This window comes from Trichosurus vulpecula, chromosome 2, assembly GCF_011100635.1.
Source record: "Trichosurus vulpecula isolate mTriVul1 chromosome 2, mTriVul1.pri, whole genome shotgun sequence".
In the NCBI taxonomy this organism is placed as follows: domain Eukaryota; kingdom Metazoa; phylum Chordata; class Mammalia; order Diprotodontia; family Phalangeridae; genus Trichosurus; species Trichosurus vulpecula.
Genome location: NC_050574.1, coordinates 424257692 through 424272474, shown reverse-complemented (window position 1 = coordinate 424272474; position 14783 = coordinate 424257692). Strand labels below are relative to the sequence as shown.

General features: G+C 41.2%; 1 protein-coding gene across 1 annotated transcript in view; it reads right to left on the bottom strand.

Annotated features, from left to right (window-relative positions):
* Positions 1-1912, bottom strand: part of RAI2 (retinoic acid induced 2) — a 128936-nt gene extending 127024 nt beyond the window's left edge. The window contains exon 1 of the mRNA XM_036747136.1: positions 1356-1912. The gene's annotated coding sequence lies outside the window, so the exon portion shown is untranslated. The remainder of the gene's footprint in view (positions 1-1355) is intronic.
* Positions 1913-14783: the final 12871 nt, after the last annotated feature.

The following is a 14783-nucleotide window of genomic DNA, read 5'->3' as shown; positions in this document are numbered from 1 at the left end:
AAGCTGTTGAGCCCTGAACATGGCAGACAGCCCAAACTGGGAAACCCTGTTACCCCAAGAATCTGTATGTCTCAGCTCTAGGCATTTGATGTCTGGGCGAGAGATCACGTTTGTATTTGGGGATAAGGTAGGGAAATGATAAGCACGGATCGCGCGATTTGGCCTATGTCTCGGGATGCGATTCTATGTGCTAGCAAAAAGTCACAAAGAGGGATTTGGCAGAATCCAAGTTTCAACCCAGCTTTCCAGTGCGGCATGATATACGTCAATAGAATCCTTTTTTTTTGAAGGAGCCTGGAAGGCATCATTTTCTTCCGGCTAGGAAAAAAAAAAACTGCAGCTCCACAATCTCTTTTCCCAAACGCAATTTTATTACTAAGGAGTCACTCCCAACGCTGCTGCATCTGCCCTACCAGCCGCCTCCGGCTCCAATCCTCTAGCTCAGTGTCTGTCCAAAATGACTACACACGCACACACAAAATCACTTTCCTACCCCTGCCCCGCCCCGCCCCACCCTGCAGCCCCCTACAAAGCCGCCCTTCTGTTCCAACAGAACGTTGGCTATTCCTAAGTCTCTACCAAGCATCGCACTCCTTTGGAGGGGCCGACCTGTCAGTAGAGACAACCTTCGAAGTACCCACCCTATTCTGGCAGTCGGTCTTTTAATGCTACCTTCTAAGAAATGACAGGACAACCCACTCCCCACCCTACATTTCCTCCCCTAAATCACCGCTGCTTTTTCTTTCTCAATAGCACCATCAACGCCTCCAGGCACCAGTGTACCCCAAACCTGCCCCGTAAACAGCCTAACCTGAACCTCTTACTATGATCAGTCTGCCTCTTCACGTATGCTCCTCCAAACCCCAACTCCTTTGATTTCACGGCCCCCCTCGACCCGTTGCTTTCGGTATTGGTATCCTGTTAACCATCTTCTCTCCCTCCCAACTCTTCCTCTTCCTCCTTTCTTTCCTTGTCCCCCATCTCCTACCCCCAAATAACAAAAAACAACTACCACGACCCAGCATAACCTCTCCCTGTCCCCCGCCCCCGCCCCCTGTCCCCACCCCAGCCCACCACCACTGTGATTTCTTCCTGGACTTGGACCCCCTACCTGCCTTCCACCACACCACCACTTGGATATTGCTACTGCTACCGTAGGTGTGACACAACGCATCCGCGTTCTGGTGTATGTTGTGTTCGGGGAGGGGGGGTGGGGGGGAGGGAGAGTGGGTAATTGTGTGGGTGTATGTGTATGTATGTGGTTCTCCGCATAGCTCGGTGCCTCCAAGCGCTGCCTTTCCCTCTTCCTCCATCCCTGCTCTCCCTGTAGCTCTAATCGCTGCTCGGACTTTTACCTCGCGATGCTGCTTCCGGACCTGCAGAGATGCTGCCGCCGCCGCTGTCGCCGCCGCTGCAGCCGCTGGGAGCTCGCAGGGGAGCTCCTTCCATGGACCGCAGTGTCACCTCGCTGGTGGCGCCTGCCTCTGCTGCCTCTGCTGCTGCTGCTGCTGCTGACGCCGCCGCCAGTGGAGGGATCAGGGGACAGTGGCTGCCCCCCACCCTGCCCCCACACCAGCACCCCCTTCCAACCTTGGAGCTCCCAGCGGAGCGCGGCCCCCACCCCGCGGCTGCTGCCTCCTCCGGGGGCCCGGGGCCCGGGCTGGGGCTGGAGCTCTCCCTGCTCCTTCTTGCCTCCTGGCTCAGGCTCCTAGTCTGCCTGCCCTTCAGTCTCCGCGGGGCCGCCGCCGGGGCCGCCGCCCGCCTGGCGGGGGGTGCACAGCTGTAGGAGTCGCAGCCGCTGTCGCCACCGCCGGGAGTCTGAGTGTGCGTGTGCGTGTGTGTGTATGTGTGCGTGAGTGTGTCTGTGTGTATGTGTCTATCTTCCCAGCTCTCTGGCTCTCTCTCTCTCCCCGGCTGGAGCCAAGTGGGAGGGAGGAGGCGGGGAAGGGGAGGGCTTGGGGGAGGTGTAGGAGGACTGAGAGGAGGAGGAGGAGGAAAAGGGAGGAGGATAGGAAAGGGGAAAGGGGAAAAGGGGGAAAGGAGTAGAAGAAGCTGGGACAGGTGTCCTCGCCTCCTCTGTGGGCCAAGCTGGAGAGTGAAAGGAGGAGGAGGAGGTGGCCAAAGGGTGGGGAGCAAGGAGAGCCCATGAGGGAGCCGCCTTGGGTCTAGCCTTGAGAGAACTTGAAGACATGAAAAAGCAGCGAAAGGAAGCTGTGGGTTTGGGGGACGGAAGGGTGAGGGAAAAAGAAGACTGGGAATCAAATCCAGACATGAGAATGATGACAACTACAGTCAGGATGAGAGAAAAAGGCAATGATGTCCGAGAAGAAAGGAAAGGACAGGATAAAGAGAGGAAGGGAAGAGAGGGATGGAAGGAAAGCTGCAGGAACCTGAAGGAGAGATAGACACAAAGAGAAATTTCAAATGTGGTTTGAGGTTTAAAAAAAGATCTCTCATCGCCCAAAAGTAGGATTCCCTCTCTAAAAATAAGATCTTAGAATATGAAAACCATTTCTTAGATAGACCCAATAATCGCAGTTTTACAGACCCCCTCCCCCCCAAAAAAGCCTCAAACACAGAAAATAGTGCTAGGAAAGCATAGGATGCATCCAAATTACATTAAAATCTGTAACAATTTTGCCTGTTTTTTTTTAAAACCCAAATGATAGAAATACTTTTTAGAGAATAAGATCCAACAAATCAGACATTCTTAAAGGCAGAGAGCGGCCTGAATTCTATTGTCCCTTCATAAATTTTGATCCCATGCAAATTCCAACATTGAAAGTGGCAATCATAATATTCTGATACAGAATTTGGTGTTGCCACAGATGGTGCTTGTCCTTATCCCGGGAAATAGGTTGGAGATAGGTCCAGCTAAAATTAGCGTGGGAATGCAAATTTCCACTTTAAAAGGATCTATTTCTAACTGGTTTGTCCTTCTAGCCCAATGTGGCATTTTTTGGGGGGGAGGAGGAACTTAATTTTCTTTTCTGGAAGGAGGAAAAAGGTAAAATTTTAGTAGTATACAATTTATATCAGGTCAGAAAGGAAAAAAATAATTATGAAATAACAAGTCAATAGGAAATCCGTGTTTCAATGTACAGTGAAGGTTTTAATTCTGCTTCTACATCCACTGATCAATAGCATCTTTAGAAGGAAATATGTTCTTACATAAATGTGTCATAGGCAGAGTCAGTGGAAAGAGGCCTGCATTTGGAATTCAAGGATCTAAAATCCTGTCTCTCTGCCCCTTAATATCTGTGTGATCTTGGCCAGATCACAACCTCTTTGTGCCTCAATTTCCCATTAAACTGAGTTCCTTGAGAGTAGGGACTATCTTTTTGCTTTTTTTTGTACCCCTGTTGCTTAGGACAATGCCTGTCACATAGAAGGAGCTTAATAAGTACTTATTGACTGATTGACTCATCTGTAAAATGAACAGTAGGAATAGTGGATCCCTGAAATCCTTTTTAGCTCTAAATCTATCATCCAAATGATTTAATTAAAAATACTTTCTTTATGAGATACTTTACTTATTCCAAGAATGCTTGCCAAATATTTAAGTTCAATTTAATTCAAATTCAGCAAGCATTTATTAATCATCTACTTATGTGTGAGGTATTATTCCCTGCTCTCAGGTCAATTACATTCTGCTGGCGTGGTTGTTGTGGTAGTGGTAGTAGTGATAGTGGTTAGTGTGGTCTCCTAGGTGCTAAAGAACCTTGCAAAGTTTAACTAATAGCAACAACAATTCACATTTATAAAGTGCTTTAAGATATGCAGAGTACTTTTTCCCCCCAACCACATTATGTAATAGTGAAAATACTATTGCCTACTGTTACAGATGAACAGACGGAGGTTATGTGAGGTTAAAAGGCTTGCTGTGGTCACAACAGCTGGTAGCGAAAAGTATTTAGTTGAATAGTTATACTTACACAAGTTCATGGGTCATTAAAAATAGATAGCAATATTTTTTTGTGGGAAGGGTACGTCCTTAAGCTTTTGATGCTGACAAAACTTCTACAAAGGGCTATAGAAGGTGACTGATGTTCTTTGATGCCACTTTCAGAGACAGAACATGGGACAGGTGGTTTATTAAGTTTGTCTAATCATTTGATTACAATTCTCATGTTCTTAGATCTTTTGTCCTCCACAGAAATACATTGACATAGATAACTACCAACAAACAACAAGAAAAATTGAGAGTCAAGATTTATATAGGACTTTACAAATAAAAAGCACATATTCCCTTTCATAAACCTTGATGACTCTCCATTTCCCACTGGATAAAAAACAAGCCCGTTAGCTTGGCATTTAAGGTCATCCACACACAGTCTGACTCCCACCTACCTTTCCAGCCTTATTTCAAATCGGGCCCTTTCAGCACTCTATGTTCCAGTCCCAGTGCACAAAACAGCTGTTCCTGGATCTCATCCTGTCGTCTTCTGCCTTTGTGCATTCACCTGGAATGCACTTCCTCCTGTTTGCTGGCTAGTAAAATCCTTCTCTTCTTTCAAGGCTCAGCTCAGGTGCCACATCCTCAATGATTCCTTCCCTGATCTCAGCCACTGAAAGTGATCTCTCCCTCCCCAGTTTTCCCTAGAGCACTTAGGTTGGATCTCCCTTTTTCCACTATCATATTTTACTTTGCATGATGCTTAATTGTGTGAACACGGCATGTCTCAGTAGTCTATAAGCTCCTTGAGGTTAAGGACTGCATCATTTTTCTGCTTTGTGCCCTCAGAACTGGCACAGGGATGTGCACATAGTAGGAACTTAATTTTTTTTGAGTTTAATTAAATAATCTTATTTGATTCTCATGACATTGTGAGGTAGATAGCACATATATTCTCTCCAAATCAACTGAGCAAAGTTAAACGACATCTAACATCATACAGGTAGTAAGCAGCGCAGCTTGAACCCAGGTCTTTTAAAAGCTACATTGTGCTGCAAACATCAGAGTTCCATCCAGTTGTGTGTTGGAGCCAGCTAGAACCTTTTCCCAAGAACAGATGGTTCAATTTTCAGTGTGAGCATTTACACCTCAGCAACTGGCAAATAATCACGGCTTGATTTATTGTTTCGTTGATTTTCTAGACTTAAGAAAGTGTTAATAATGCAAATCAAAGCCAAAAGTGTCTTGAATATCCTATCCCACTCCTAAAGTTGTTAAACATTTACCAGTACACCCCTGGTCCCAGATCCAAAAAGCATTTATGACAAGTGCCCATCCTCTGTCAATGAAAGCTTCCATGAAAACACGTTTAGGTGAGACAATGTTACAAGGGCAGGAACAGAGAACTGAGGAGAACAGAACTAACTGGCCAGCAAACAGTATCCACAGTGTTTCCACCCCCTGCTTCAGCCTCCACCTCCCATGCTCCTGGAAGCCTAAGGTTTGTTAATAATGCGTTCACACTGCTATTAAGAAACTAGTTTTGCAGGCTGCTGTGGCCATTGATATGAAGCAGAGGAAGGAAAGAGGAACAGAAAATAAGTATGATGGAGAGGAGCTGGTGGGAATCAGTTGAAGTAGGTGGTGATGGTGTTAGTTTAGGGCACTGAGATGGAAGAATTCTGTCGTTGCAGGTGATGGGGTGGGCTGAATGACAGAGAGGGAACATACAAATTCAAAATGCAACCTCATCTGCCTACTGTTGCCATTGTGGATGAAATCTGACTCAGTGTGAATAAGGTATCAAAGAAAAAAAAACTAAACCCAAAAGGATTGGACAGGATAATCTCTAAAGTCCCTGACAGCTCTAAAATTCTCCGATTGTAAGAAAGAAAATGGGAAGGCTTTCAGGTGTGTTTGCTTTGTTCTTGTTCTGTTCCCAGGGCTGGCAGAAGCAGATCTGATAAAGGATGGAAAAAGAAATCTACAAAATGCCCCTAACTGCAATTATTTGAAGATTAATCAGGTAGACAATGATGACAAAGTACTGCCCTCTAAGGCACTTTATAGACGTTACCTAATTTCATTATACATACTTGCCAGGTAGGTGATTATAATTGTTCATACTTTGTAGAGGAAAAATCCAGGGGGTCGATCAGAACTGTGGTTCCCCAAATCTTGCACAGGGACTTCATAGCAGGGCAGAGATTAGGATGTAGAGCTCATGAATTCCAAGTCTGAGTGTTTTGTAGACATTTCTACAAATGAACAAATAATGCGTTCTTTTTCTATTACATACATAGGTGGTATAACATAGTGAATAGAGTGCTGGACTTGGAGTCTGATAGGCCTACATTCAAACCTCATTTTCTAGGCTTGAAAGTTGTATGACTTTTAAGCTTTGCAAAACACTTTAGAGATGTTTTCTCATTTTATGCTCACTACAAATCTAGGAGGTAAGTGCTATTATTATTATCATTTCTGTTTTTCAGATAAGGAAATTGAAGTAGATAGAAGGTAAGTGACTTGCCAAAGGTCACACAGCTAGTAAGTGTTTGAGGCCATAGCTGAACTCAGGCCTTGCTTACTCTAGGTCTGTCACTCTTTCTACTGCACACTGCACCACCTAACCTCCATCACCTGTCTCTTAACCTTTCTGAGCCTCAGTTTCTTTATCTGCAATGTCTGCAGATAATGTCTGCAAAGCGTACCTCTTAGGGCCGTTTTGAAGCTCAAATATGACATTATGTAAAGTGCTTTGCAAATCATTATATAATCAATGAATATCTTTATTCAGTGGCTACTACTTGTTGTGAATAAAAATATATACATAAATATAAATAATGAATCAACCCTTACTTTCAAGATTATATTCCATGCATTATGTAAAGGTCAGTTATTGTTGCTATTACTACAATATTATTACTGTTAATAAATGATATTTATCTCTGATTCTCTTCCATTGGTGCTTACTACATAGGAGGGGTGCTTAATAAATCACAATCCATACAGTACTTCGAGGTTTACAAAGAATTTTTCTTATATCTACCTTGTGAGATGATTAGCGCAAATTTTAGTGTTCCCTTTTAGAGATGAGGAAACTGAAGCTCTGTAAGGCTAACTGATGAGTATTTGATATAGAATTTGAGCCAAGGACTTTTGTCTCCAATGCAGTTTCCAACACTGAACCATGCTGTTTCTCTAGATAAATATAAATTACTGGCCAATAATTACCGAATGAAGGGAGGGCTGGCTGGGAATGAATTCTAATATTGTTTTGAAGACCTACCTTTTGTTTTCCCCAGTAGAATAAATTTCAGATTTTATCCTGTTTATATTCTAAAATATCACTATTTTCCAAGTTTCATTTATCCATAGTCACTTCCACGTGGGTTAAAGTATTGTAGCCAATGGCATGCATAAGACATTATATGAAGATTTACTATTGGTTGATAATATTTGCTTGGTTATCCATTTCTACATATTCAGGTTTTTCCTGAGCCTCTTCTTTATACCATTGATACTTGTGGGTTTAGTAGACGAGAGGCCTGGATTGAATATCTGGAGAGCTAGAACTGAATTCTGGCTCTGTTCTTTTTTTATCTGTCCCTTCCTTCCTTCCTTCCTTCTTTCCTTCTTCTACCTTCCTCCTTTCCTCTCTCTCTCTCTCTCTCTCTCTCTCTCTCTCTCTCTCTCTCTCCTTACCTCTCTTCCTCCCTTTTTTCTGTAACAACAATGTTGCTAGTAGCTGCTGTGGAGGTGAATGACCAACAACAAGAGCACACAGGAGGGCTGTTAGCACAGGTTTTTTTGATCTGCTTTTCTAAGGAAACAATTTTAAGGGGTTAACAATCTCACTTTAATTAAATATACATATATTATTCACTTAGTTTGGGGGAAAACATCAGCACCATGAACTTCAGGGAAAGCACAAACAGAAATTACAAGAAGAAATTATATAAACAGAGCAAATAACACACAGAAATCAACAGACAGGCCTCTAGCTGTCTGACCTAGCATACATTGTTACCAGAGAGAGAGGCACCAACATCTGGGTTTTCAAAGCCAGGGGGCTCCTACAGCTACCCAGAGTCTCAGATGGCCAAATCACCAACACTCTTCCAATGAGTGTACCTGCAAAAGCAAAACACCAGCCTTAGGACTCATATACCCTGAGGGCTCAGCATCTACTTAGCAAAAAGGTGTGGGAAAGATCTTTAATCACTAGCACCAAAACAAACATATATTGTTTCCAATCAATGACTTTTGATTCAAACAAAGACACCTCAGTGTCTGAGCAGCAGTGCCTCAGTGCTGAGAAGCACTCCAAGACAACAAAAGGTCCCACTTTACCTGCCCCATTCAAACAAAGGCAAGACTCATTAAAGGCGCTTGATTGCCTTAGCATTCCAAAAGAGAAAACAGTAAAAAAGTTCCACCCTGCTTAACATCACCCTTCCTTCCTTCCTTCCTTCCTTCCTTCCTTCCTTCCTTCCTTCCTTTCTTTCTTTCTTTCTTTCTCTTTCTTTCCTTCTTTCTTTCTTTCTTTCTTTCTTTCTTTCTTTCTTTCTTTCTTTCTTTCTTTCTGTAAGGGTGTTTCCCCTATAAAAGAATCAAGGAGTTTGTTGTTGTTGAGTTGTGTCTGACTTTTCTTGACCCCATTTGAGGTTTTCTTGGCAAAGATACCAGAGTGGTTTGCCACTTTATTCTCCAGCTCATTTTACAGATGAGGGAACTGAGGCAAACAGGGTTAAGTGACTTGCTCAGGGTAACATAGCTAGTAAGTGTCTGAGGCTAGATTTGAACTCAGGAAGATGAATCTTCCTGACTCTAGGTCCGGCACTCTATCCATTGTGCCACTTAGCTTCCCCATACTAGAGTGGCTTGCCATTTTCTTCTCTAGCTCATGTACAGCTGGGGATACTGAGGCAAACAGGTTTAAATGACTTGTCTGAGTGTCTGAGGCCAGATTTGAACTCTTGTAGATAAGTCTTCCTGACTTCAGGAAGACTGCTACTAATATTAGTTAAGTGATCCCAGACATGTTATTTAATGTCTTTTGAACCCCAATTTCCTCATTTGTAATTAAAATTTTTTTGTCACTTTGAGGAAATTCAGTTCTACAACCGTGTCTCAATTTGAAATCCTAGAAAATTGCCTGGGTTACAGAGAAATTATTAACTCACTTACCCAGCATCACTATCCATATGTGTTCTGAGGTGGATTTTGATCCACCATCATCAGGACTCTGAGTTGCCCTCCCAACCCCCATTCATTTTGCCTCTCTGTAAAACCAGGGATGACAATATTTCTATTACCTACAATAACAAGTCACTTTCCATTATCTATTATAATAAGTCACATTCTTCTGGAAACAAAGGAGATGCTCATTGATTGGAAAATGGCTAAACAAATCATGGTGCACAACTAAGGGAAGATTGTTGTTCTATAAATAATGATGAATATGAAGATTACAGATAAGCATGGGAAAAACTTACATGGACTGATGCAAAGCCAACATAATGGGGGGGGCGATATATCTATAGACATATACTCTATGATATATGTAATATACATATATATATATACACACACACACACACACACATACAGGGTGCCTCAAAAATCTTAGTGTACTTTTAAGCTTTAATAAGTTTTAAGCTTAAAACTGCATTAAGACTTTTGGGACATCCTGTATATATAATTACAGCCACAATGTAAACGGAAAGAATGATAAACATGTAATTGAATGTGTAATTGAAATGAACAAACTTGGCCCTGAAGAATAGATGAGAAGCTCTTTTCCTTGCAAAGGTGGGGTACTATGGGTGTAGAACACTGCAAATAATGTCAGACATGATATGTTTATTAACTTTGTTGAACTGCTTTTTTTCTCTCTCATTTTTGTCCTTTGTTACGAGGGAAGTTTCTCTAGAGAGAGAAGAAAGGGATAGATTTAGTAATAAGACCAAAAGCTGTTAATCCTTTTATTAAAAGTCACATTCATTTAGTCTTTTAAGGTGTCCATTGCTTTCTTGACAACAACCCTGTGACACAGGAAATGCAAGTATTTTTTATCCTAATTTCTTTTGGTTCCAGACCTTCAGTTTGATATGGGGAATTCCTTGTGTGCAATCTTCCTCCACATTTGAAGATATGGCCTTTCCATCACTTAAAATCTTAGAGACTTACCTGGGGCAATGAAAAGTTAAGTGACTTACCTATGGTCATTCAGTTAATATATGTCAGAGTCAGGATGACTGGAACCCAGATGTTCTTGATTCTAAGACCAGCCTTCTGTCCACTATCCCTGTGATGCTTCTTCATATGCTTTTCATCTTACAGACAAGGAACCCAAGTCTTAGAAAGGGTAAGTTCAGCTTAACATGGCTAGTAAATTGTGGAGAGAGGATGTAAAGTGCTTTGTAAATCACAAAACATGTTTAAGTTTAATTTCTATAATTAGTATACCACAGTATTTCCCCAATCTGGCTTCCTGATGGGTAGACACTTTCAGAAAATGCAGATGATGTGGGTTATGGGCTAAATTTTCTTTTTATTTAAATGGAAACTCTTCTTATGAGAGACTACTCTTTTTAATAATTAAGATTTTTTAATTTTTAGTCTACAACGCTCAATTCCACATAACTATGAATTCCAGATTTTCCTCCCCCCATCCCCCCTTCCCAAGATGGCATGGAATCCGATATATCTTCTACATACAACTTCACATGGAACTTGTTTACACAATAGTCAAGTTGTAAAGAAGAATTATGACCAATGGAAATGGAATGAATCATGAGGAAGAGGAAACAAAACCAAAAAAAAAGACAAAAACAAAAGAGAAAAAGAAAGGAAAAAAAGGCAAGCATAAAGTGTGCTTCCATCTGCATTCAGACTCCATAGTTCTTTCTCTGGATGTAGATAGCCCTCTCCATCATGAGTCCTTTGGAGTTGTCTTTGCATCTTGTATTGCTGAGAAGAGCGAAGTCTATCAGGGTTAGTCATCACAGAATCCATATATCTGTGGTTGTGTATAATGTTCCCCTGGTTCTGCTCCCCTTGCTCAGCATTATTTTGTGTAGGTTTTTCCAGATTATTATGAAGTCCATATCATCCCCATTTCTTATAGCACAGTAGTATTCCATTGCCTTCACATACCACAACTTGTTCAGCCATTCCCCAATTGATGGGCATCCCCTTGATTTCCAATTCTTTGCTACTACAAAAAGAGCCGCTATAAATATTTGTGTATGTATGGGTCCTTTTCCCACTTGTGTGATCACTTTGGGATACAACCCTAGAAGTGGTACTGCTGGGTCAAAGGGTATGAACGTTTTTATAGCCCTTTGGATACAGTTCCAAATTGCTCTCCAGAATGGCTGGATCAGTTCACAGCTCTACCAGCAATGTAACAGTGTTCCAATTTTCCCACATCCTCTCCAGCATTTATCATTTTCCTGTTTTGTCATTTTAGCCAATCTGACAGAACAGATGTGGTATCTAAGAGTTGTTTTGATTTGCATTTCTTAAAACAAACCTCTAGAAAAAACCTCACAAAAAATAACCAAACCAGTGGCCTCATATAAGGTGATTATCATGCGTTAGATCTAAAAAGGGCATTAGAGATAATTTTTGTTATATATTTTTATATAATTTTCATTTTATTTGGCCTTTTCAATTAGGCAAAATTTATTTTCGCTTTTTCTTATCTCTCTCTTTTAAAACAAAGAAAAAGAAAATCTTTGTTACAAATATGTGCAAATAAGCAAAGCAAATTCCTGCACTGGCCATGTCCAAAAATGTTTCTCCTTCAGTATCTTGAATCCATTCCGTCTCTGTCTGGAAGTAGGTAACATACTTCCTTGTTTGTCCTCTGGAATTGTGGTTAGTCATTGCATTGATCAGAGTTCTTTATGTCTTTCGAAGGTGTTTGTCTTCACATTGTTGTTATTGTATCAATTTTGTTCTTCCAGTTCTGCTTACTTCACTCTTCATCAGTTCACATATGTCTTCCCAAGTTTCTCTGAAACTTCATCATCATATTCCATTATACATTGTTCAGCCAGGCCCCATTTGATGGATAGTCCTTTAGTTTACAGTTCTTTGCCACTGCAAAAAGAGTGGCTCTTGATATTTCTACATATATGGGTTCTTCTCCTGTTTCTTTTATCTCCTTGGATTTTATTCCTAGTATTGAGTCAAAGAGTATGCTCCATTTAATGACTTCTGGGTATAGTTCCAAACTGCTTTCCAGAATGGCTGGACCAATTTACAGTTCCACCAACAGTGCATTAATGTACCTGTTTGCCCACAATCCTTACAACATTTGTTATTTTCCTCTTTTGTCATCTTTTCTAGTCTGATGGGCATGAAGTGGAACCTATGAGGGGGAGGAGATGAGAATAAGCATTTATATATTGCCTGCTATGTGCCAGATGCTATACCAAGCACATTACACATATTAGCTCATTAAATCCTCACAACAGCCCTGGGAGATAGGTGCTATGAACTGCTTTAATTTGCATTTTTTCTAATTATTAGCATTTGGAAGTTTTTGTTTGTTTTTTAACATGGCTATTGATAATTTGAGGCATGTAGGTGGCTCAGTGGATAGAGTGCTGGGCTTGGAGTTAGGAAGACTCAAATCTGGCCTTAGATGTGAATTAACTGTGTGACCCTGGACGAGTCACTTAACCTCTGTTTGCCTTAATCCATTGGAGAAGAAAATGGAAAGCCACTCCAATATCTTTGCAAGAAAACCCCATGGACAGTATTGTCATGCTATGGTCCATGGGGGTCACAAAGAGTTGGACACAACTAAACTACGGAATAAAAACAGCACCTGATACCTTGTATATCTTCCTTCAAAAACTGCCTGTTCATGTTCTTTGACCAGTGATGACTAGCTCTTATTCTTACAAATTTGAGTCAATTCCTTATTTATCTTAGGTTTGAGACATTTATCAGAGGAACTTGCTGCAAAGACTTTAGAAATCATTTTGTCCAACCCTCTCATTTTATAGATGAGGAAACTAAAGGTTATTGAAGTCAAATGACTGGTCCAAGGTATGTAGAACAAAATCCAGACTGTTTTATCGTTCAATATGAAATGTCTATGTATCTTGATAAATACATTTTAGAAGTTATTTTCTATATTCATTATATACTCTCAATTCAATTTAACAAACCTTTATTAGGTACCTACTATGTGTAAGATACTGTCCTAGATGCTGGATATACACAGATGGGAAGTAGTCTTTATTGCTGAGGAATCTATATTATGGTTGGAGGATACGCAGATGAGAAAATAAAAGTTTGGTCCTTTTTTTTTGAAGAGGGAAGAGGTATCTGTGATTTCACTGATGTAGTAAGGAAGGTTCTACAAATTATTGGTTTAGAGAATTACCTGGAGCAGAGAGATTGTGACACATCCAGGGATCACACAGCGAGTTGAACTTGAACGCAGGTCTTCCTGACTCCTAGGTTGACTTTCTATTCATTAGAGCTCTACTATCTTTCACATAGGGGGAAGCCACTATGTTGGTTTTTTTTATGGGTATATGGGGTGTTCAGGGAAGGAGTAGCACCTCGGATGTGAGGACTTGCAAAGCCCTTTTCAGGGATGCTCGTTCACCTTTGGTTTCCACCTTCACCCAACTCTCACCTGTGACTCTAAGAAGTTGTAGCATGCGCAGCAGCCAAGTGCTGGGCTAAACCAGAGTAATCAATGGGCCTCAAACCCACTGGTGAGTTAGGGAGATGTCTACCCCAAACATGTGAGCACTTCCCTCTGAAGAATGGGCAGATGAGAACAGTTAGTTCCAACAGCCTTGAAGGGGGCTGAAGCAGGAGTAGTGGAACACTTAGAGCTTGTTTAGACATCAAGGACACCAAGGTCATCTGCTGGACCATTGCCTGGACCATTTGTCTTGCCACTGGACTTCAATGACTCTGGAAGAGAGTGAGGCTAATGACTTTGATCAACTCTGCCTCACTTAAATCTAATTCACTCTCAAATAAAGACACTACCCATCATTATCCACTATTTTACCATTGATCCTCTGAAAATGAAGGATGAACACCACCTTTCACACAGCAGCTATGGGGCACAGTGGACAGAGTGCTGGGGCCTGAAGTCAGAAGGACTTGCATTCAAATCCAGCCTCAGACACTAGCTATGTGGCCTGGGCAAGTCACTTAACCTCTGCCTCAGTTTCTTTATCTATATAAAGGGAATAACAATAACATCTTAACTCACTGTGAAGATCAAGTGAGATAATAATTGCAAAGCACTTACCAGTGCCTGGGACATAATAAACATTATGTAAATGTTAGTTATTCTTACATACACAATTATACAAAACAATTTCAAAAGAGAGAGGGAATATTTCCTGTAGGAGAGGGAGTCACATTGTGGAGAGATTTAAATATCCTGTCCTACCCTTGAGGCAATAGGGATCCATATAGGATTTTTGAATAGGAAGGAAATGGGCAGATCTTGATTTTAGGAATATAAGGATGAATTACAGAGGAAAGAGACTGGAAATAGAGAGACAAATTTGGAGCCTATTAGGATGGTAATATCTCTGGCTAAACTATTTTCTAGGAGTTAAGGTACTTTGGGAACACTAGGGCACCATTTAGAAAAACATTGCTCTGGCAATCAATCAACCAACATTTATTATTCTAGACATTATATAATTGCCAGTACATAAATATATGTACTAGAAGCACAAAGACAAAATGAATCATTCTAAGCCCCCAAGAAACCTCTTAGTCTACTGGGGGAAAACAACATGTATACAAATATGTAAATCTGAAATAAATACAAAGCAAATTCAAGGTACAGACAGTTCTTGTATTAGGCAAATTTGACTTCATTTAA